Raw genomic sequence first — 25,464 nt, 5'->3', positions numbered from 1 at the left:
TACATTACCTTGTTCTGAATCCTTTTGTATCTCTAATATTGACTCGACTGTCGTTGTATGTCTTTCTGCTAAATTCTGGCCTATAAATGGGTTACTTGAAATATTTGGTTCAATCATACTCATTGTCTGTCTCCATGGATTTTCATTCTGGCTCTGTTTTGGCTTCTCAGCCTGTTTATTGCTATTATAAGGAACTGTTAAACAATGTTCGCTATCTTTCTGTTTATCAAAAATAGGTATCACAGGGCCTATCGTTACTGGAACAGTCACAGCTTCTAGATTTTTAGTCAATTCTCTTATCTTCTCAGTTAATTCTAAGGTTGCTTTTGCTAATTCTGCCGAATTTTCACCATTTACCTTACTATCTGACTTTCTCTCTACCTCTCTAATGGAATTATTTTTCTCTAAATCTTGGGACTTAATGATTCGTAAAGTCTCTCTCATTGGGGCACTTGGCCTCAACATTTCTGGTTCTGGTTGATACGGAGGTGGATTTTTATAAAACATGTCATCAAGAACATCATCCTCCGATTCATTCACTCCATACCCTCTTGATTCAACATTATTTCTTTTTTCTGTGCATTTTCTACCTCCAATTTCTTCTGCAGTTCTTATGGGAAATAGACCTTCAGTCATACTCGCATTCCGCCACCTTACTCATTCTGTCATCATGATTCTCATGTCCATATAATCTACCAAACATGTACCTATATCTTTCGCCACTCCTCTGTCTCTCTCGGTCATGTATCTCATCTTCCCATTCTGTCAATGCTTTAAATTGTGTTGGTCTAGGTCTCGGTTCTAGATTCATCATTTTCTCTCTCAAATTTCTCAAAACTGCTAAATTAAATGAACCATGCTCTGGAAATGCCAAGACTCCGTCGTTCTTGGTATATTTTACCCAATTGTCTAACCAAATACAAGTATGATATCCATATTTCGCAACCATAAAGGATGCGGGGGTTTTCGGTGGAGGAAGTAATTGTCCTTCCCTAGACACAATCGGTTTGTCCTTCTTGAACCACTTCTTAATTTTCCCAAACCAGGACTTTTTCTCCTTTGCTGGTGGATCGTAATACATATTTTCTGTCTTTCGTGTATCGCTAGTCTCTCCTTACGACTGTACTGATGTTTTTAACCAATCGTAGCGCGACTCACACTAACGCACCAACCAGAAGCGTCTATGACACTTCTGGAATTCCCCAATCCCAGCGCGACTCACACTAACGCACCAATCCGGAGCGTCTACGTCACGCTGTAATTCTCCACTCCTAACGCGGCGTACACTAACGCACCAATCAGGAGCGTCTACGTTTCTAACCGACTGGACAATCCCAGCACGATCTTACTGACGTCAGCAGCCGCTACTCTTACTCCTGCTTCTACTGACCCCTCCTTTACAAAATTCTCTCAGTAAGCTGTTTACGTTTTTCAAATTTACAAATCTATTAGTAACAACACAAAAACACCACCATTGTCCGCTTCGCTAACCAAAGAATAGCAAAAGACCTTTTTCACAAGAATTCCGTCTTTCCCAAGAGCAGCGCTTACCTCTGACCTACTACGGAATCGTTACTACCGTTGATAAAGTAGCACATCCCTCTACCATACCCTTCTAGCAAGCATTAGATAACTGTTTCTCCAGAATTAAGACACCTAGTTGGAGACCCTATGCTCCTGAGAAATAAAAGCAGAGTTTCACAATTAACCGGTGTGCCTTTTCATTCACGCACTTTCACGCATAAATTGTAGTACATTCACACAGAATTCTGTCTTTCCCGAGAGCAGCGAACAGTCTGCCCTACTACAGAATTATAACACTTGTTAACAAAATAGAACTTCCCTCTACTTTGTCCTTCTAACAAGCTTAGAGAACACCTGCTACCTTTCCAGCGATAAGCGTTATCAGAGTACCTTCTGGCCTCCTGGTACCAAGACCAAAATTTCACAGGTAACCTTCGCTATCATACATACTTCTCTCATACAGAAAATGTCTCTAATGGCAACACATGACGATGCTACCGAATCGAACCCAGACAATGCGTCGTGTAACTTCAATCGTTACACGTTTCCCCTGTGTACCTACAGGGCAACAACAATTCCGTCTTTCCCGAGAGCAGCGCTTACCTCTGCTCTACTACGGAACTGTTACAAACTTCTGACTTCCTACATCCCAGATGCCGTGCAGACAACATAAAACTCTATGCGACTCAACATAGAGTGTTAATACATAAACCACTACCAATCAATAATCAATATCAATAAGCAATGTACAAGCAATAATCACCTAAACCAAAACAATAAAAACCATCATCCTGCTACAAGAAAAACTGATGCAGCGCGGAATTTCAAATCCTCCCTTCATCACAGACCAAATATCACACTAACACATTCACTCAATGCATTCATTGGTGGGGCCCATAACACCAACACTCACACTTCATTCATCCTTGATCTGCTCTTACGGGAGAGATGAGTGTTCCAAACGCTGACATGAAAGGAATACCTTATCACCTAAAGGAAATTTATTTACATAACCATATACTAAATATCCTTAGTCCAGCACATCTTAAACCTGAACCTCAAGATATTCTTTCCACTTGGTCGATAGATCAAATTAGTTGAGTTGGAGAAGTGATTTTAATCCTCTTTAATTTACACTCAAATCTTAATCTATTCCCTTTCAATAAATAACCCAACACATTTGCTTCTTAATCCATTATATTGTTTATCTAATTAATGCAAGAATTTAGTTCAATCTAGTAAATTTATTAATTATTACACAAATCACAGAACATTATATTTACCTATTCCGGCTATCGTTCGTCCTCTAAGTCCGCAGCTTTAGTCGTCAGCACGCTACAGTCCCAAAGTTCAAGTCATGGACCAGAAACGTGCAAATATCGATCAATGCCCATAGAATGTTCGGAAATCTGTAGTTCATCAGGAAATTGGGCAGCAATTCAGTCCGTCAAAGATTCAGGGAAAACAGCTGTCCTGCAGTGTCACCGTCCTCTCCGTCAGCATAACGCCAGGAAATAAAGAAAAGGTTCTGCACAACTCACTACTCTACCATCATTTATAATAAAATTAACGTCAAAATGTAACATTTGCTTAGTTTGGGATCTTCTGATTGGTTGGTTAAGATCGCCCGTTTCGGTTTCCCAAAGTCTATGATGTCACACCGTCAGGCATGATCCATCCGGCTATTAAAATTGTCCATTGTCAAAGCTCTTGGCAGAAGTCCAGTCGTGACCTTGTTCGGGTACATAGAGTGTAGGTCATATTGAGGCCACTGGTACAGGAGCTTGGGACATGGGCACTCGGTCTGAAACCTCGTGGAATGGTAGCTGTCTCGTCGCGTTTGTCGGTCGGCCATTTTGTCTTAGGCCCAATCGGTCAACTTAAGCGAAACAAACACAAAAAGCAATTAAAACATGGAAATAACGAATAAAATGTTTAACCCTCACTAATTCCCCTATGTGTATGTAATTATCTAGCATAATAGCGACATTTAAAGCGTTTATATTCACCCAATGATGTCATCTGGTGCAACTTACAATTACGTCACAAAAGCAACTTATATCATGCAATATTCTATTTTTCTAGTATTAATATGCGTACGTATATTAGTTTACAAATTATTTTAGCCATGCAAAATGCAAATCCCATGTGTAATTCATACATTAGTAAGGTTGATTAAGTATCACTCAAAACGCATTAATATTATTACAATTAATATATTATTCTAATTAGTATGAACATGCAGAAATGGGAGGGGTATACAAAATGTTGTACTACCCGCTCCATCACAGGATGTTCCACTTAAAAGGAGAAAGATAAAAGAGAGAGAAATTAAATTGGAAGATAATGAGATTGTGGATCCTCAGGGTGAGGATATGTTTGACCCTCTTTTAATACATCCTCTTTCTCCGCAGTGGGCTCCGGTGGAGGACGTTGCAAAGTACGTGAGATTTTGGATAAGCAGGGAGACACCAAAAGAGGTCAGGACTAGAATGGGAAGTGAGTGTCCTAGACCTAGTCTGAAGAGCAAGGTTGCGTATACTCCAGAACTTGATCAAAAGATGATGGCGTTTATAAATAAATATGGAAAAGACCCCAGGAACAGTCTCGAAAAGGGATTAAAAGGGTGTCTAGATAGACTTCTAGATGTCTTGGGGCCATTGACAAAGATATTTGGGGCCTCATTTATGAGAAGTGATGCATCGCTGCGTGAAAGCAGCGATCCGTCACTTCTCACTGCACCCTCCTTGCGACACCAATGATGCGTCATATTTATAATATGACGCATCATGTCACAAGGAAGGACAGATACGTCCGTATAACTGACGTATCTGTCGGCGCAAAAAGTGGCGCATTGCTGGAGTTGTGTCGGAAGCCTGACGCAACTCCAGCAATGTTCCTTTCACATGGGGCAAGCCCCATGTGAAAGGGCCTACGTCACCCTTACGCCTGCCATTGTAGAATCTGAAATATAAGCAAGAAATGAATCCACACAAACGGTTCTCAGTCAAGGGTAAGATGACAGCGTTTATTAGAAACCAACAACAGATTAGCGTGCAGCACGGGGGCACCCAGCAAAGTCACTGAGTGCCCAAAGATGTGACATTGGTGATAGCTTTTATAAGCCAAAACCACAAAGGATACGGCATCATCACATACGTAGCACAAATTAAGCATAGTTCATTTGACCAATTTGCAAGGGCCTAGATAGTTATATACCATTTAAGGTCCGAAAAGTACTATTGCAGACTGCGTGACCTAGGTCTGCTTCTGGGACTTTCCACTGTAATGTAAGATATAGGTCTGGTGCTTTTCCAGTTAATAGTTGCAACATAATAGAAAGGACCAGACATATTACAAAATGTGCTATGCTGAAATGTCTGTGTCTACATGAGCATCTCTCCCTGTCACGTATTATTCTTGATCGAACCTTGTGTTACAAAAGCTGTGTCTCTGAAGCGAATGGTAAAGTACGGGCATTTTGTGCACTGCTTTTCATGTCAACTTAGCAGGGCCTAGAAGCTTACAGCATTTGGTATCATACAAGAAAGATGGCTTCTACATTGCCCCATCTGATACCAAATCACTATCTTCTAACCCCTCACCTCCCTGCCGGCCATTGATGAACAGTATTTCAATTGTTTTTGCAAATATTATTATCAGTGCAGTCACTATTGTCCATGGGACTGGTGTCAATATGGCTCCTAACACTGATGGCCATGTTCTGTCCCTTCTTCTTGTACTGGGCATTGTTCCTTTCTTTCACTTTTTAGTTAATGTCTCTGATAAGACCAGATCAGATCTCTTCTATTGCATAAATCACGCAATCCAAAATGTCAAGTCAAATGTCTGCTATTTCTTGTGCTATTGTTTGATGTCCAAAAAAGTGGGGAACGAGATGTCTTGCAAGATCAGGTCTCTTAACACACTCAATATCGGAGTATTTGGCACAGTTAGTTCCAGCACACTATTTAATTTTATTCCAGGACACAATAACCTCATATGAATTATTAGTCGTTACTCTTCTACCCTCACTTGTATAGATCTAAGCCTTCCAGATCTTGTTGCTGGCATTTGTCGTAATTGGGGTGTACTTAGGTAGTTGCATACCCTTAACCAAGTGTTCAATTCTGTTCTTTGATGTTCCAAAGCCTTGTCCTTAATATCTAACTAGCGGGTGATGCACCTCCTAGGGGTCTATTGGTGCAGACACCAGTCAACCATTTAGAAGAAAACGTTGGTGCCTTGATGGAGTACTGTCAGAGGTTACTAGCACATGACAGTTGGCACTCCCTTGGAAAGTAGCTGGTACAGACGTCTTTGGAGTGATGATACCCAGAGGCCTGGGCTTGTTGTGCGCAGTAGGTTACTGCCTCTGGTGTCTTCTGTTTTCTGTTGGAGGCCTAGCCTGCCCCGAGCAGGTGTCTGCCTCTATCTCCTGTTCTTCTTGTCTTGCGTGGTGGATCGAAGGTTGTACCTGCGAGGTGCCTCAGCTTATTCTCTGCTGTCTGGTCCGTCTGCTTTGGAGCTGTGGATCCAGGATGTCAGCCCTTGGCACTTCACTGCTGTTACTGTGCTGAGGATGATCTGGTGATGCCCCTTCCACCTTGGCTGGAAGCAGTGCCGTCGGGTGTGGGCTTTTACCCAGATCCAGTCACCAGGCTGCAGGTCATGTCGCGGTGGAGATGTTGCCTCTGGAAGAGCCTGCAGTACCTGGTGGTGAAGATAATGTAAGGTCTCTGTTAATTTCTTGCAGTAACATAAAAGCAGGTAGTTTGTTAATGATAGTGGAGCTGTGGACATATGGCCTGCAATGTTCATGGGGTGGCCAAATACTATTTGCTGGGCTGGGCTTTGCTACCCTATCTGGCGTGCTCCTCATAGTCAGCAGGGCTAGTGTTAGTGCACCTACCCATGAAAGTTCAGTTGATGCACACATTTTCCCCATTTTATTTTTCAACACCCCGTTCTTCCTTTCCACCGCGCCCGCAGCAGGAGGGTGATAGGTGCAGTGTAACTTCTGTGTGATCCCAAGTCCCTTACATATTCCCCCTATGACGTGGGAAATGAATGCTGGCCCATTGTCGGAGCTCAGATGGGCTGGTATTCCAAAGCGTGGGATAAGTTCCTGTAGGAGGCATTTGGCAACCGTATGTGCATCACAGTTCTTTGTTGGGTATGCTTCGGTCCACTTACTGAACATGCACACAATTACCAACACATGTTTGTACTTGTGGGCGGGGGGCATGTCTATGAAGTCCATCTGGAGGCTTTCAAATGGTCTTGGGGAGGTGGGAAATGACCATGTGCAGTTGGTGTGCCCTTTCCAGTATTGTATTGTGCGCAAACAGTGCATTGCCTGCAAAGTCTTTCTGCTATTTGGCGGAACTTGGAGTTGTACCAGCATTGGGAAAACAGTCTGATTCATGCCATCTCGGCCAACATGTGAGAGATCGTGAAAAAAAAGGCATGTGATAGAAGGAAGCATTGCTGAGGGCAGGCATATCTTCCCATTGGGCCCTGTCCATAACCCCTCCTTTGTTTGCACACATCCTCCTTTGGCCCATTTCTCTTTTTCATCCTCCCCTACCTTCCTCTTAATATAAATTGGGTCAGAGTATAATGAGTCACTGTTATCTTTAGTGTTCTTCTCACTGCTTGTTATTTGTACCATTGCTAACTGGCAGCCTGTCAGTGCTATTCTCCTTTCTTCCCCATCAATAAATGCGATGCCCTTCAATACATATTCGTTTGATGATGTGTGCGCTGCACATTGTATTATAGCCACTTTTGTTGGTCTTAGTAATGCTTGGAGGAGGCCACTTATCAACTGTGCATGTTATATTTGTTGGCCTGTGGGTGTAAGGAATCCCCTCATGGAGAGAGAGGGAAAGAGACAACATTTTGATAAACACAGAAAGTCACTGTTAATGCCAGACCTAATTAGGGGCCGAGTAATGAAATAAAGTGCACCCACGTACTCTGATTAAGTGCAGATATACATCTGTGGTTATTTCACAAGACTTTACAGAAGCAGGACAAGAAATAGTACTCCTAGAAAATATTTGTGAACTGCATTTAAGCATGAGCAAATATGCAGGTGTAGATCTACTCATGCGAAAATCTGAGTGTTTGCAAGCTCACTTTTCCTCCATCCACTTTTAGCCAACCTTGGAAGAAGTATTATGTCTGCCATTTTCAGGAGTAAAAATCCAACCTGTCTCAACATTCCTACCATTACCTCCATCCTCTGTATGTAGATCTGTGGAACGTGGCAGCATAAGGTAATAGTTAGTATTCAAACCCTACTATGGAAGGAGCCCTGGCATAATCAGAAATGCTATTTTAGAGATCTTATATAATGAAATTGCTGCCATAATTTGTCGCCGCATTGCATGGCACAAAAGGGACAAGTGGTTTTTTGTCACTGGACACCTATTCACCAACACCCCTAAAGACTGCACCTGTATATTCAAAGACATAATAAATCTGTACACATTGTATCCTTAAAACATCATAATACGGACCACAGTTATTCAATGCGCACTATCCTTCTGCATTGGCATATACTCATTACTAAAGAACAATAAATAAACATAATATCACTACTCTTTATCCAATCCTTTGTAGTCCCTGGCGAATGCACTGCTTTCAAAAGCATTTTAGCGCATTCCCCTTACAGTATAAATTGGTATATATCCTGCAACTCTGAAGAACCTAGAAATGAAAAACATTAATATACATACACAATATTTCTTTTAGATGCATACATAACATAGTACTTCTCCTTGCTCCACTCAATTTAGGCAAAACCCTTTAAGAGCGCAATATACCTAGTATATGTGCTTGTGAGGATGGTGACGTTATATGTTAGGCTGTAGGAGTGAGAAATGGGAAAAACAAGCCAGCTACCTAACATGACCTAATTGTGTTATCCTGGGCATTTCATTTTTATCTTAGCAACTTACATCTTTTTTAATAATTGGAACCCAGGCCACCCAGATCCTTCATCTTTTAGCTCAATAGCTAATATGTTCAAATGCACACTTTGAAAAACCAGCACTTGAAACAGGGACAATACCTATAAATGCACGGAAATAACCTGATAACTGGCAGGAGGGTCCTCTGTTCCCCCTGCTTTTTAATTAAGTAGCCTTTGCGCAATGTAATGGAATCTTTTGTCCTTTAAAATAGCAAATGTCTCCTGTTGTAAATCACTCTGGGAGATGGGGTGGGGGACCTGTGGATAGCATCACTCTGGCCCTCACAATGTCAATTGACAAGACACCAAACAGGCACGTACGACACACATCTTTTCTCTGACGTTCTTGCATCCGAAAATGTTGAACCAAAACTTATTAAAGCGCATATACACAAAATAACATTTCCCTTCATCAATCTTTAAATGAACCTTAAACTATAAATTGTAACAGGTATTCAATCCTATTTTGTTAATACACATTTAAGAATTAGCATTCCCTTCCAATCTCCGCTGCGAAGAATACATATTTTTTTGTATAACCAGTTCTGTTTATACCCACAGAAAACTGTTGTAGTGTGTGGTGTAGTCTTGGCGCAATGCCCAGAATCTGTGGCCAGCCCACGATCGTTATTTCAAAGCCAGTCCAAAAGAGTTTTCTTTAACCCCTTAATGTATCATATAATCAAAGGCCGTGCTGGCCATTTCTCAGTAACTATTGCTTCATTTTTTTTTTTTTTTTTTTTTTCTCAGTCAATCTACTCTATAAAAGTATCAGGCGTTCCCTTCCACCTATTTGTCTCCCTTCCTGTCTCATTAGTTCTATGTACCCTCTTCTTTGTTCTACACGTAATTTCAGAAAGTCGTTGGTAAAGGACATGAGATGCCACTTTATTCTCCTTTTCCCCAGGTGGAGGAGGCACATTTCACAGGGGCATTATCAATGTGGTGCGTTGTGGGCACTTGGAAAGAAATCAGGGAACGTAAATTTGATAACATTGCAACTATAATATGGAGAGAGAGAGGCTGTTCCCGTATTCTGTGTTTGTCTTAGGGCCATAGCGTTCTGCTTAGAAGCACAGTGGGCCTCAGGACCATTAAGACGCGGTATTGTATTTTATTTTTCTGTGCATAATTTTAACAGCTTATTTTTCTTTCTGCAGAACTTGAAAGGTGCATAGGCTGCGTCCTGTCCCATAGTTTCAAGAGAAGCAGTATTTTGAAACATCCTGTCAAAAGTTCTATTTGGTTAACTTCCCCATTTATGAGTTTGTGCCCGAGATATTTGCAAAAGGTCTGCTCATCATGGGACAGCTCGGTGCGTTGTGCACCTGTGGTAGAGAATACCAGTGCATACATATGTGTTCGGCACGGGCAGTTGTATCCTTTCCAAAAACACATTTACTTTGCACTGTAAGGGTAAACACACTTCAGCGCACCCCCCACTTCCTCACAGAGGAGAAGCTTTCTTACTCATGTACATCAATCTAACTGAAGGGATGTCTATCAACCCCTTACTGATGATAGATTGGGCCTGCCCAAAATTCGTTGTGCAAGCTCAGGGTCCAAGAGCTCTGTTGCTAGAGTAGTACAAAACAAACCTATAGTTAATCAAAGACCGCATATCAAAAATAAAAGCACTTCAAATAAATGCATACAATACAACAACATATCTTCAAATTAATGCATATAATGCAATACCAACAACAACACCCTCCTCGTTGTGAGTAGGTGGACACCTATTCACATCTGGAGACCACCCTTGGTGTCCAGCAGGAGGCAGTGCACCAGAGCCAACTCATCTCTGGCCACAACTTCCTAAAAACTAGTCCCACACCGTAATCTTCCATTCCCTTCCTTCCAGGAGAATAATCACAGTCACAAGAAAGACATTGCAATCTAAGCGACACACAATATGCAGTCCTATGTCACAATTGTATTCCCCATTTTCAATAAATGGAAACAGCAATGCAGTTGTGTTACCTTAAAGGAACTCGTACCCCAATTATAGCTCTTAGGAAGTGTATATGGGAAGGAGTAATCTGTCCCTCTTGCAGTAGACAAACTTACAGGCATACTTCGGTACAGTGACACAGAAGGTAGTCAGCAGACTATCTCTGGCTGCTCATTCCTGAGGTGTGGGGGTATGGATAACAGATAATACAAATTGATAACAGATACAAATCAGTCAGTGATCAAACAGCCAGCTGCGCATTGTTAAAATGAAGCAGAGCAAGCGCCCATTATCAGACAACGTGACATGAAATGACATTTGCTACAAGTTCACCGAAAATATTCATAGATAGGAAGAAAAGAGACAGAGGTAGAGTAAGATATTTCATCCCCTTCCTTTCTCTCCGGGCCACGCAGACCCACAGAGGTGCTGCTGAACGAAATTTTTAGAATCACATAAAAGGTGAGACAAAAACAGGTGAACTCTGCACTTACACAGGCACACACATATAACACAAATAGCCGGAGTCTATCCCTAGTCGGTGCGGATCTACACAAGCACCTGTTATCTAATTCCAAAAGAGTGTTAGTGTAATGAGTGTAATCATAAGGAGAGTTGGAACCTGACATATCATAAGTAGCAGTGCACAGACGTAGGGTAATGTGCAATATAAAAACAATGTGAAAGTGTCTATTCGAGCAGTCAAGAATTATTATTGTATGAAAATGGCAACAGAAATCGTCCTTGTGTCCAAGTCAGATCAGTCAAAAATGTAGATGTACAGTCAAATTTCGACAACTGACGAACATAGGTATTGAAAACAAAAATCATTAAGCTCAAGAAACTTATTAATGCAAATCAAGGAAACAATAAATCACGTATTCCATCACTGTATGAAACAAGGCGTTCACCCCCCTTCCTTTTCTCAGCATCCGACACCTTCCACCCCTGGAGCCAGTGAGTGTCGCAGGCAAGACAGGGAACTGCAGAATTTCACCCTCCATGAAACATCAGTAGTCTTGTGCTTCCTATTTTCAGGGAGTTACTGCGTAGTCAAGGAAAAAAGGCGAATATTTGCCCTCACCGAACCCCAGTGGTGAAGGTGACAGTGCAGTAAGTATAATCCCAGTACAAAGCACATCATCAAGTAGTGAGGTGAACCCTGAATCATAGACAGCGATAGAATACCAGGGGAGCATCTGCAGTTGCAACCCCTCACGACGCTGGGTGTGCTCAAACCGAGACAGCACCCATGGGCCCACTTCCGAGAATTCCCACCGAATCCTCCTGACCCTGCTCTCACTGAGCAGGGTCCCTGGACCTATTAGTCTGGTTGGAGCGCCACTGGCTGCCTAGAAACAGAAACGTAACCCTAATCTAAATACTGAATGAAGCACCATATCCAAACAGTTCACACCTATGACTAATATGTAAATCCGGAGGGGATGCTAATCACCAACCCTCCACCAGTCCCTCCAACCAAGGTCCCAAAGGAGCTCGTCAGCTCAATCTTGAACTACGCGTAGCCGCTGCACCTAAACCGCGTGCAGCCACAGGGGTGCTTTCACCGCAACCACCTGCAAATGGGGAGCGAACCTGCCACAACCCAACCAGGAGGATATAAACCCTCAACATGTACTCACCTAGTGATCACTGGTCTGTCAAAGCGTACCGACCTCAGTTGTCACCAGGGGACCAGGGGCCAATTGTCCTCCACCCCCATAGACCAGAGACTCTCTGCAGGCAAGACAAAGGGATTGCAGAAGCACACCCTCCTTGGTCCTAGTTACAGCCAAGCGCTGCGTAGCACCAGGGAGTGACTGCGTGCATGGAATCGAGCAGAAGGACACCATCGCCGGTCTGGAGGGGTGGAGATGAGGACCAGGAACTACAAAGGAGATCAAAATGCACATTAAAAGACAGCTGATAGTCGGCAGCAGTGTCAGATGACAAAACGCAGAAAGAGCTCCGAAGCAGAAGTCAGTGCGCCGATCAAACGTTAAGAGGAAGCAAAGAAAATGTCACAAGCAGAATGGCGACACAGTGGAAATCTTCCGTGATAGAAAAGGAGAACAAAGAAAGTAATGAGGACTGCCAGTATGACAGCCTAAGAAGTACTTCGGTAAACAACCAATGGAGCTATCCCCGAGACAGGCACACTGGCCAAAGAAACACTGGCTTCGGCATGAGAAGCATACCAAGAAAAAAGGAGACAGGAGGAGAGAGCTTATAATCCAGTAAAAATAGTGCTATACAAATGTGCTGAGAGAGAAAGAGCAGGAGCCAAAGACATGACACAAGCAACTAACGGTTAAACACTGGTGTCGTCCTCCAACAGCCAGAGAGCGGAGATAGAGAAGACAAATTGAAATGTCACCACCTCAGGTCTCCGAGCTCCCGAGAAGTTGGAGTCCAGCAGCCGGTGGCCGTCGAAGCCGGTCAGATGTTTTGGGGCTGCATTCTCCACCAAATGTAGAATCTGAAATATAAGCAAGAAATGAATCCACACAAACGGTTCTCAGTCAAGGGTAAGATGACAGCGTTTATTAGAAACCAACAACAGATTAGCGTGCAGCACGGGGGCACCCAGCAAAGTCACTGAGTGCCCAAAGATGTGACATTGGTGATAGCTTTTATAAGCCAAAACCACAAAGGATACGGCATCATCACATACGTAGCACAAATTAAGCATAGTTCATTTGACCAATTTGCAAGGGCCTAGATAGTTATATACCATTTAAGGTCCGAAAAGTACTATTGCAGACTGCGTGACCTAGGTCTGCTTCTGGGACTTTCCACTGTAATGTAAGATATAGGTCTGGTGCTTTTCCAGTTAATAGTTGCAACATAATAGAAAGGACCAGACATATTACAAAATGTGCTATGCTGAAATGTCTGTGTCTACATGAGCATCTCTCCCTGTCACGTATTATTCTTGATCGAACCTTGTGTTACAAAAGCTGTGTCTCTGAAGCGAATGGTAAAGTACGGGCATTTTGTGCACTGCTTTTCATGTCAACTTAGCAGGGCCTAGAAGCTTACAGCATTTGGTATCATACAAGAAAGATGGCTTCTACACCATGAGGCAGGCATAAGGTTTTGACGCATTGGCGTCCTAGAAGTGATGCAGCGAAATCTCATAGATTTCGCTGCGCCACTCCTACGACCCTTTCTTACGGGGGTACGCCCACCCTGCATACATTATACCTGGCGCAGGTATAATGTAGCGCAGGGGTTTACGAAGTGACGCATCTACATAGATGCGTCACTTCGTAAATATGGCGCATCATGGTGCATGTTTTACACCACTGGTGCGTCACAAAAAGTGACGCACCGGTGGCGCAAAAGTGACGCAGGGGCTCATAAATGAGCCCCTTGAAATGTGCGAGGAGCAACATTCTAATAATACTGGAGTTGATGTGGCAGAAATGCGACAATGGGTCCAAAGAGCCACATGTCTTTTGGGGAACGCAAATACGGCAATTTGCATTGAGAGGAGAAAGTCAATTCTCTTTAAAATTGACCCAAAATTGGCGGACTTAGCGAATAAGGAACCTGGAGAGCGTAGTGAGGGCTTGTTCTTTGGAGAAGAGTTCGTCAAGGATATGTCTTGTTATGTCAATACTTTTAGCTCTTTTGAGAAAGCACAAAAGGACATAAGGAGAGTTTTTGGAGTGGCCGGGCGGATGCGGGGTCGATTCCCCGGCCGAGGACAAGCTTTTACTAGAGGAAACTTAAGAAGAGGAGGAAGACCCAATGGTACTGGTTATGGATCCAATTTCTACGAATCAAGAGGGGGACAGGGAACTTTCTTCCCTCAGAGACAGCGAAGCAGGGCCAGAGGAATGCGTTCAGAGAGGCGGACAAGAGGTGCCTCAGGTAAGATGCTTACAAGGCCCTATTTCTATCCAAATAAAGTTGGGCGGCAGACTAGCCCAGTTTGTTTCGAGATGGAAAGAGATTACAAAGGATCCATGGCTATTGGAAACGGTTTCAGGTTACAGAATAGATTTCTTGCAGACGCCAGTACAGGTGAGAGCTCCGAATATTTTGAGATTCTCAGTGGAGATGGAGGATTTGGTGACGAAGGAGATAGAGGAATTAGAGAAAAAAGGAGCTATAGAAGAGGCAAGGATTGTAAAGGGAGGCTTTATAAGCAACATATTTCTGGTGGAAAAAAGGAGAAAGGTATGCGTCCAGTGATAAATTTGAGAGAATTGAACGATTGGGTAACGTACAATCATTTCAAGATGGAGGGGATTCCTATGTTGAGGGATCTTTTAAGGAAAGGAGCTTGGTTGACAAGATTGGATTTGAAGGATGCCTATTTGACTATTCCAATGTGCAAGGAACAGTGCGACTTCCTGCAATTCAGGTGGAAAGGAACGTTATGGAGGTTCAGGAGTCTCCCTTTTGGGTTGACATCGGCCCCTTGTTGCTTTACGAAGTTAATGCGTCTAGTGGCAGCTTGGTTGAGATCAAGGGGAATACGTTTAATAGTGTATCTGGACGACATTTTGATCATGGCGGAAGAGAGGAATTTAGCAAAGGAACAGACGGAGTTTGCAGTGAAATTAATAGAGGATCTAGGATTTGTAGTGAACAAAGAGAAGTCTTGTGTGGAGCCTCAGCAGATGATTCAATTTTTAGGTTTTCAGACACAGACGTTGGGTTGTGTGTTGAGGTTACCTATGATGAAGGTGAAGAAAATAAGGAAGGAGGTGAAAAGAGCAATGAATTCAAAATGGATTACATTGAGACAGTTAGCTCGGTTGCTGGGTCTATTGTCAGCATCGTTTCAAGTGATTTTTCCAGCCCCTCTACATTACAGGGTATTGCAGAGATTGAAGGGTCTTCACTTGAGGAGAGGGGCAAAGTATTCTCAGAAAATTTTGTTGAATCAAGAGTAGAAGGAAGAATTGAATTGGTGGTTGATGAATCTAGAGGCATGGAACGGCAGGGCAATTTTCGGAGGGGTTCCGGAAGTAGAGATAGAGTCGGATGCGAGTCTTCACGGTTGGGGAGCACGATGTGGTCTGGTGTCGACAGGAGGAAAGTGGTCAAAGGAGGAGAAAGAGATGCATATAAATTGTCTGGAGCTTCTTGCAGGTTCATTTGCAATAAAAGTTTCATGAGGGATCAGGTGAAGTGTTGTGTGCTATTGAAGGTGGACAATTTGTGGGCTGTAAGGTACATGAACAAATTAGGAGGACCTCGGTCGAAGGGGTTAGCGGACTTGGCGAAGGAATTTTGGAAATTTTGCTTAGAGAAGGAAATTGTGGTTCAAGCTCAATATATTCCGGGTCTTTGCAATGTAGAAGCGGATTGGTTTTCAAGATATCTCAGAGATGTGAGCAATTGGAAGCTACAGAGGGGGGTCTTTCTGAGTTTGGAGAAGAGATGGGGTCCATTTCAGGTGGATCTTTTTGCGGATAGACTGAGTTGTCAGATGAAGGAGTTTTACAGTTGGAGACCGGATCCAGAGGCAAAAGGAATATATGCTTTTCTCCAGGATTGGAGAGTAGGAAGAAATTATGCTTTTCCCCCATTCTCATTGATTCAGAGGACTCTGATGAAAATCAGGAGAGAGAAAGCAGAGATGGTAATTTTGACGCCTTTCTGGAGAGCTCAGGTTTGGTTTCCAGATATGATGGATTTGTTGCTAGAGGATCCGGTGTTGTTACCAGATTTAAGGGAGATCATTCTGGACCCAGAGGGGAATGTTCACGATTTAGTTGTGAGGAGTCAGTTAAGGTTGGTGGCGTGGTTGATTTCAGGAGAATTTGGCAAGTGCATGGATTATCGAAGGAGGCTGAGAATCTTATCGCTGAATCATGGTCAAAGGGGACGACAAAAGTTTATAGATCAGCTTGGAGAAGATGGTCTGATTGGTGTGTCAAGAGGAATTTGGATTCCGTATCAGCTCGTGTAATGGAGGTGGTTAATTATTTGTCGGGATTGTATAAGTTCGGATTGACCTAATATACTGTGAATATTTGCAGATCTGCGATTTCAGCAGGGCATATTTTGGTGGATGGTTTGCCAGTAGGGCAAAATGTGTTGGTTAAAAGGTTAGTTAAGAGTGTAGGGATGGTTTTACCTCCCAAGACAAAGTATGGTGTTCTTTTGGTTTTGAAGGAGTTGGATAGTTGGGATAGTAATACGTCTTTGGATATTAATTTCTTATCTTGGAAGATGGCTATGCTTCTTTGTTTGGTTTCTTGTAGAAGGGTTTCTGATATTAGAGCCTTGGAGGTGGATTCTAGGTGTTATCAGCCAGAGGGTGTGTGCTTTGAGTTAAGGAAAAGAACGAAGACCATGTCTAGGACAATATTTTATCCTCATTTGGAGAGAAATGACAACTTGTGTGTGGTACAGTGTTTGAGAGAATATGAAAGGAGGACTTTAGTTTTGAGGCAAGGAGGTTGTTCACAACTTTTAATTTCTTATAAGAAACCTTTTAAGCCTGTGTCATCAGCTACATTGGCTAGGTGGGCGAGAGAGGTGATGTTGAGGGCAGGAGTAGATATTAGTATTTTTGGAGCTCTTTCTGTTAGAGGGGCTATGGCAACCAAGGCGTTTATGAGAGGTTTTAGTTTAGGTGGGATTAGGAAGGCTGCAGATTGGAGTAATGAATCTACGTTTAAGAAGTTCTATTTTAAGCCTGTGGAATATGTGTTGGATAGAGGTTTAGATTAACTTTGAACATGCATAATATTGGCCTCCGGGCCTTGATGTAAAATGCAGATTTTCCACATTTAGAAATGGGTAGAAAATCATGATTTTAATAAAGGCACGGAGGCTAATATTATCCCTCCACTGTTCCCTCCCAATTTTATTAATGGTTTGCTTTTTATTATGCAGGTTAAAGAAGAAGAATTTGTCAATGCAGAGGTTTGAAGTCGTTATCAAAGAAGGGATGAAGTTTTGTTTTTAATTTGAGATTTTGGATTTTATGAGGAAATAGTCGGCGAATTGTGACAATGGTTCCAACACCAATCCAATTCCGGAGACAATGGGACGAGAATCAAGATACACCGCCACCGACCTGTGTACTCATATGAGGGTTTTCTTATACAGACTCCTAAGATCTTAGACCCTGATAGCACAGGACAAGTGATCCATTCTCCCAGAACTTGAATTTTTGGCGTACAATGCCTGCCATGCGCCAACGCAGGCACCCTTGCAAGGGTGACTCTCTTGCGGAGTTGATTGATGTTGTGGCTCCATCTCTTCTTGAGACGTCTGCAGGTGCATCTTGACTTGTGGAGGACGGGAGGGAACCAGTGTTTTTTGCCTGGATGTTCTTGAGGGGTATCAGGGTGTCGGTACAGTTAGAGATCCATCAGTGGAGGTTGTCTGCTGTGGCGTTGGTGTCTGTAAGCGTTGGCGGAGTGGTGGTGCTGAGGGAATTGTCAAGAACTTCTTCTGTGGCCTTGATCCAGCTGCGTCGGGGAGGGGGCAATGATGGCGATGGTGTATGGTGTGCGTGGTGAAGGCATGATATATACAATGATGGACTGTCCAAGAGAGTTTGGTGGTGTGGCTGTAGTTGAATGGTCTTCCTGGCGGAGAAGACGGGGACGAGCGTGTTTCTGGATATGTGGGTTGGTGCGGTGACTATCTGCTTGAATCCGATGTTGTGAGGATCTCCAGGAGGGTGGTGGTGTTCTAGTCACTGGGGTTGTCCAGGTGGAAGATGAGGTCTCAGAGCGGGATGCAGTTGGTGGATTTGAGAGCCTGGGGTGCGATGACGTCTACAATAGCATCTGTGAATAGGGGGTCATGGGCCGGGGGGGCCTGTAGATGCGGGTGCGTGCTAAGGGGCTGTTGGGCGTGGTCCGGATCAGGAAGTGGAGGTGTTCCATGGTCGCCGTTGGGCCAATAGAGTGCATGGTCAGTCAGAGTGTGCTTTTGTAGACAATATAAATGCCTCCTCCTTGGCGGTCGGGGTGGTCCTTGCGTGTGATGTTGTAGCCGTCAGGGATGGCGATGTCTGGTCTGGAGCAAAGGTTGGTACAGGTTTACGTGGAGAAGGTGATGTCTGAAGAGTTGACGTTGAGGAGGTCCCAGATTCCTGAGGCGTGTTTATGGAGGTAACACACGCTGAAGGGGATGCAGTTGAGCCGGTCAGTTGCGCTGTTGTTCTGCTAGGCGGTGAGTGGCGCAGGTGTATTTTCAGTTTCGGCAGGCGAAGGATTCAAGGGTATTCTTCGGTGATGGTAGATGGCAGGCGGCTTGGCGTACAGGGTTTAGGGCGAGGGTGGTGCTAGCGTCATAGCAGTGGAGTGTCCGGGAGGCATGGTCCCTGGCACTGGACGCGGTCCATGCGTTGAAGGCGCAGACGGACTTGCCTTGGTGCCCATTTGGCGCACCAGTAGCACACCTGCTGTGCATGGCCGCCCAGCCGCTGCCATTAAGTAGTGCTGCAGGGGGGCTGGACAGCTGGGAGGCGGGAAACGTGGTAAAGGACACTGGAGGGGGCGGGCTGCAAGGGATTGCAGCATCAACGAGGGAGAGGAAAGGGGAAAAGGAACTGTACAAAATCACAAAAGCCAAACAAGGCAAAGAAAAAAGAAGAACAAATCCAAAGGTAGAAAGCAACGGGGAAGAGCAGAAAGAGGGACAAGAACAGCAGAAAAGAGAGACAGGAGGGAAGTCAAGCAGCAAAGCAGTGACTCTCTTCCACTGGACTAGCAACGATGAGGCGCAGGCAAGACCATGTGGGGGAAGGAGAGCCTCGAACACCTGACCTCAGGGTCAGAGGATCCAGCAGCAGCAGATAGCAGATGGAGACAGCAGCAGCAGCTACCAGACGGCACTGCGCTGTGGGCAGAGCAAGTCCACTAAGGGATAATCCCCTGTACACCCAAAAGCTCACTACCAGGGGGCAAGGAAAGGCAGCACCTTTTGGTTACCTCTTCAGGTCTAACAGTGGCGAACTGATTCCATGTTCCCCAGTTCCCTAGCGTGTAACGGCGGATCAAGCTGCATACCCAAGGGCCTGGGCGCGAACCGGCCCCCTTGACACTGGCACCCGCTGCCAACAAATGGCCGATATCAGCAACTAGAGCCAGTTAGTGGAGTCCCCCACCAGTCTTGTGCAGTGCCCTTGGTGATGTTGGTCAGCCGCAGTTCAGGGATTGCTCAGGACACGATGTGCGCCACCATTGGTCCAACATTGACAATCTCCTCTGTGCACCCCGGTGTAGTGGTGGCTCGTGTTATGCAATGCAGACCTCCCTACTTCGGTGCGAAGGAGCGCCTCTACTGATCACAGCTCCAAGGGGCACCAGGTGGTCTTCTCACACAGGTCAGCAACGTATCTCCATGCGACCTGCCAAACTTCATCATCAGGTAAGGACGCGGCCCGTCTTCATCGTCAGCGACTCCCAGCACCGCCGCCTCCCACTCCGGGTCTCAGATGCAAGCCCAGCGAGACCTCCGGTCCCTGCACACTGTCCGCGCCTCCAGGCATTGGCTGCCATGATGTCGCAAGAATGGCGCTAAGAAAAGTGCTGCACCACTTTCATAAATGTGGCCCAGATTCTGCATTTCCTGTTCCCCTGGGACTCTGGCTGGTCCTCCTGGCTGTTCGGGGGTTTGGGAGGGTTGGGTTGTAGACCTGTGCTGAACTTGACCCTGGCTGCTCCATTCTGCATTCCATTGTTTTTCTTTTCTTTTTTCATTAGAGGCTATTTTGCCTCTTGAGACTGAAAAGTGACGTTGGGCCCGGCTGACTAAAATGAACTTTGTTTTGCAGCTAATTGGCCTTTCATCACTTTTCTCTTGCTAGCATCAATTGTTTTATCACCTTGATCCTAGTGTTAGATGCAGTTTTTGCCGTGGCTAGCTGGTAATATAACGATGTAGCGACGTATTATAAATATGTTGCTAACAAGGCAATGGTTTCAGCGATAGACGGCGTAAAAAGAAATTGCAGTTAACTACCACAAAAACTGGTTAGCACCAATTCTTGTAAATATACCCCAAGTGGCTTAACGCTGCCTTGTAGATAAGGCAAAGCTCCTATCGCCGTCACTGAAAGTGACATTGTGGTGGCGATAGGGGCTTGTAAATATGCTTTCAAATCTAGTATTTATATCCTTTATCTTTACAATCTTCAAACAGTAAATAGAAAGAGAAAGTACTTTTAAATGGTTTCAAAGATTCCATTAATGAACAGACCCATGGCTAATGAGTACAGTAATAAACAAAGAAAAGTCATGTTACAAATAAATACGAAGGGCTTTATTTACAAGAAAGGGCCGCAGCGTGGCACGGCAAGCCCTTATGCTGCCCCGCGCCACTTTCAAAGCACAGGGATGCGTCATATCTACAACAATATCTCATCTTTGTGCTTTACCCTGCGCTGACGCACAACTGGCTGCCAAGCACCAATGTAGGCACCCTTGTGCCATGGTGCAAGTGTGCCTGCGTTGCGGGGAGACTGTCTTTGTGAAGGTAGGGACACCTTCCTGCACAAAAATAATCACAAGAGGTGATTTCCTCTTTCTATGTGTGCTGCAGAATGCACCACGTGTGAAAACATTTCTCCTCATTGAAATGAAAAAAGATTTCCTTGTTGCGCCTCCCTTTCCCCTGTCGCATTTCCAGGTTTACGATTTCTCATGAATCTGGAAATGCAGCAGAAGCCATGGGTGTTGAATGGGAACACCCACAGCAACACCCATGGCAAGCCCCTTTCACGCAAAGTCCTGTATGTAAAGGGGCCGTATTTACATGGACACAAAAAGCCATGTGTAGGAGAGTAGGATCTGCTTCACATGGGTACCCCCACTTTTTGCTGGTGTTTCACCGTTTTTCGACCTTAGTCTGGCTGTGGCCCTGCTAATCATGACCACAGCCTAGCTGCTTCCGCTCTAAAATGGTTTCCATGTACATTAGGTACATATCTAATTGGATTCTGGAGTGCCTTATAAACCCCTAGTATATGGTATACTATGTACCTAGGGCATAGGTCCCTCAGAGGCCTACCAGGGGCTGCAGCATATATTATGCCACCCCTGGGAAGCACTCCAAAATGGCACCACAGATCTGCTACTGCAGCCTGGCTAAGGGTGTGCTTGCACCCCTTACAGAGGTATAGGCTAGCTATATCCACACTGATATACAAACACATATAAACCTATAAGCCACTCCTATGGCAGGCCTTGACAATCCTGAAAGCAGAGTGCTTGGTTTTATTAGAGAGGGTTCCCAAGCATGAGCTGAGCCTCTCTGCAGCTTTCGGAAATACTTCCTCATGGCTGTTCTGTGATACAGCCATACCATATACTCTTAAGTGCATTATAACCTCGTGGTAAATGCTAACTTTGGAATGGCTGCATCAAAACATGTCGTGTTTGGTGTCAAACGCTTTGGAATACTACCCCCCGCCAGATCTGGCGGCGGGGGTAGCATTCCACCCTTCTAGAGGGAAAGACATGTCCACACTGGTCTAACTCGGTAGGACTTTCTTGAGCCCTGGCATCACAAAATGGATGCCTCTGCCACAGACACGGGTCTGGCCTCCTGCTGCTGACCGAAACTCCGGCAGGGGAGGCCTGGACAATAGGTTTCCTGTCAAAGGGAGGTGTAACCACCTCCCCAGACAGGCAGATGTGCATTGGGGCTGGGCGGGATCACTCTCTGGTGCTTTGAAGTCCTGCACTGGGGGCACATTTGGTGTCCCTGTGCATAGTCCAGTTCAAACCGGTTGCAGGGGCTACCTACCCCTGCTCTGGCGCGAAACTGGACAAAGGAAATGGGTGCAACCACCCCTCTTTCAAGGCCAACCCATAAGTGGGGCCTTAGAGTTATTCCATCCCCTAAACTTACTATAAGTATAGGAATCCAGTCCCTAGGACTTTAGATTACCCTGGACGAAACTCTGCTACAGATATCCTGGACCTTCGACGTTCTATCCTGACTAGAAGACTGAAGTAATCTCCTTTGGGGTCAAGGAGTGACTCCCCTGCTTGGCAGGCACCAAAGAAGCAACTGACCGGTCTGCATCGCTGAAGCTCTCGCCGGACGCCGAAGTCTTTGCATCACCAGAGGAGGATTTACAGACTTCCCCGAGGCTACCCTGAGTCCACAGCAAAGCTGAGGCCCATGGCTATCGTGGGTGATGTAGAACCCTGACCACCGGACACCGTGAACTTTTGCAGCAACACTATCTTCCTGGTCCTCCTCGAAGTTGTGCTTTGGGCTCCTAGTAGCCCTAGCCTTGAGTATCTCCTACACCAAATATTGTTGGCTTCCACTCCACGAGTGACCCGTGGGCCAGCTTCAAGTGCGTCTGCTTGAGGCTCCTTCGCGATCACTAGCCCGTTGGCTAGCAGGTCCCCACGAAGGCAACTCCTTTTCTGCTTGGGCTTTTCTGGTTGCTCCAGATGTGCCCTGACTTACCAATGCTGGGTGAGTCCCTCAGACCTTGCTGGTCTGCACCGCAGTCCTTTCTCTAAATTCCAGTGACTTGCCGTTGCCAAGGCTTGTTGGGTCCATTCTGGTTGCCGACACAGCAGCACTTGACAGACTTCCTTGGACAGCTTGAATCTAGCTCGTGGACTTCGTCGACGCCACCTGGACCTCGTGGCTGAAGAGTCAAGACACCCATCAACTCACCTGAAGCACCCAACATCTATGGGCATTGGTCCATACTGCCCTTGGTCACTGGCTAGTGACCCAGACTCTGTCCCCTCTGCTTTCAGGTTCCTTCCATCCCAGATCCAGGCTTGGATCTCTTCGGACACTTCTCCTCTTCACGGCAGCAGCAGTTCTTTGCAGGCTCCCATTGAAATCGACGACGCGACCCAACACCAAAAGACATCTATGCACCCGGCTTCCCTGGGTGAGGTAACTCGAGTACTCCAGTGCTCTCGTGGGTGCTAGCCCTAGAACCTCTTAAGTCCAAAAGGGTTTGGTCCTGACTTGATTAGAAGTGTCCCTAATCTTTAAATTTCCAACCGCGACATTGGTCATAGAAGATAACGGGAACCCGCGGTTGTGTTTTCACACTGCATACAGTCCCCGTGGGTCCCCTGTGTCACTACCTTGGGTGGTCCCTTGGGGTCCCAGCACTTCGACAGGCTATAGGCCTAGTGTCTATTCCAGTCGTGGTTCTTATACCACTTTTTTGGTATATGGTTTGGTATGCCCCTAGGGCCCAAACGTGTATTTGTGCTGTTACTGATAATTGCTGACTTGTAAACTAAGTACTTCGAACTCTAGTCTCATAAAGAGACTAGAGGGGTGTGTTTTGTCTTAAATACATATATTTTGAATATATACATGGTGTGGTTGTCTTTTCATTTGATCATTCAAGAGATTATAGACTGGTCAAACAAGCTGCTTTACATACCTTCAAGACTTAGCCTGAAGGCTGCTCTCCACAGCTACCACTAGGATAGCTTTCAATAAAGGTTGTCTTTAACCTATCACCATAAGGGGTTGTTTGGACTGATACAAGGTGCCCACTAGAACTAGTGGACAGCATATATCAGGCCACCTTCTCACACCATGCAGCATGGCTTTACCTCTCCTTGTAAATCAGGGGCAGCAAGAGGTGCCGCCGTTGCGTCACAAAAAAGTAAAGCACTGGCGGCACAAGGGGCTTGTAAATATGCCACATAGATTTTCTTTACAGTCCTATTTAGGATCACGACTCGGCTTTTGCTGACTTAAAAGAACAACAAATGGCATGGGCATATTTACGAGAAAATGTTGGAGCACGGAGCAGCTTTAAATTTGGCAGCTCCATGCTCTGACATTTTCAAAACGCTGGGTTGCGCCATATTCACAAGAACAGGGAGCACCCCTGTGTTTTACTGAGCGCTGGTGCTAAATGTAGATGACTAGTGCCAACACAGGCACCCTTGCACCATACTGCAAGGGTGCCTGCATTACATGAAATGATTATTTGGCCCTTCTTTACGGGAAAGAAACCAAGCCCGATGCCACAAGCCGTTTGGCTGCGCCGTGCTGCGTTACTTTCAGAGCACAGAGATGCGTCACATTTACAACAATATGATGGATCCCTGTGCTGGTGCACAATTTGCCAACGCAGGTAACCTTGCACCATGGTGCAAGGGTGCTTGCATTGTGGGGTTGATTGTTTTAGTGCAGGAAGAGACTCAAGACGTGTTTTTCTCTTTCCATTTGTATGCAGTACGCCTAGAAAGAGGTAAAAACAAGAAGAAATAAAAGCCTTTCTCCTCATTGAGCCTTCTTATGCCTCCCTGGGGAGTCATAGGATTCTGATGCATTCCCAGGTTTTCGAAACCTTGTAAATCTTGGAAAGCAGTAGAATCCATGGGTGTTGCGTGGGCAAAATGCTCCATGATAAGGGGATGTTTGTACAAGAACACCAAAAGCCACGCAGGGCGGCTTTACACGTCCTTCTAAATATGCAGCACCAAATTGTGCTGCCGGTGTGTCCCAAAAAGTGATGCACCGGCAGCGCAAGGGGCTTGTAAATATGCCCCTTATGTGCAGGAAGGTGTGCAAGGTGTCCCTTCCTGCAGATAAACAATCAATAATGGCGATTTGTTAATTCTGGTTGTATGATAGAGGCTCGACTGGATACACCCGCTGCCTCTACCATGCAGCCTAAACCCCAAATGCATCTTACCCACGCATTCCTTTACCACGCATGCCTTTACTACGTAATTTCATGGAAAAGGCATGAATGGTAAAGGGGTATGTGTGGCTAAGGTCGCGACCCCCCTCCCTCCTCCATTCCCGTCCTGAGGTCCAAATACCACTACCCTGTCCCAACCCCCATGCTATCCCTAACCCTTAAACACTACCTCAACCCTCTCCCACCCCCATGCGCTGTCCCTACAACTACCTACTGCTTCTGCCCTTAGCCAAACCCTATTTAAAAAAACGATCTGACCCCCCCAGCCCTAAAAACTACCTCGCCCTCCCCTAAACCCTAAAAACTACCCTGGCTACCTATTCCCATCCCCCTGCCCTGAGGCCTAAAACCCTGTCCCTTAAC

General features: G+C 45.2%; 1 long non-coding RNA gene across 2 annotated transcripts in view; it reads right to left on the bottom strand.

Moving 5' to 3' along the window:
• Positions 1-4,531: 4,531 nt before the first annotated feature.
• LOC146835254 (uncharacterized) overlaps positions 4,532-25,464 on the bottom strand; it is a 93,123-nt gene continuing 72,190 nt past the window's right edge. Inside the window, exons 1-2 of one of the 2 annotated variants that reach the window (XR_014960699.1) lie at positions 12,101-12,641; positions 4,532-6,237 (exon numbers count right to left, since the gene is read on the bottom strand). This is a non-coding gene — a long non-coding RNA (uncharacterized LOC146835254). Of the gene's footprint in view, positions 6,238-12,100; positions 12,642-25,464 lie in introns of those variants that run through there. The other variant, XR_014960698.1, reaches the window with a different exon arrangement.

The sequence above is a fragment of the Triturus cristatus genome, chromosome 4_2 (genome assembly GCF_964204655.1).
Source record: "Triturus cristatus chromosome 4_2, aTriCri1.1, whole genome shotgun sequence".
NCBI lineage: Eukaryota > Metazoa > Chordata > Amphibia > Caudata > Salamandridae > Triturus > Triturus cristatus.
This window is presented reverse-complemented; position numbering and strand designations above follow the sequence as displayed.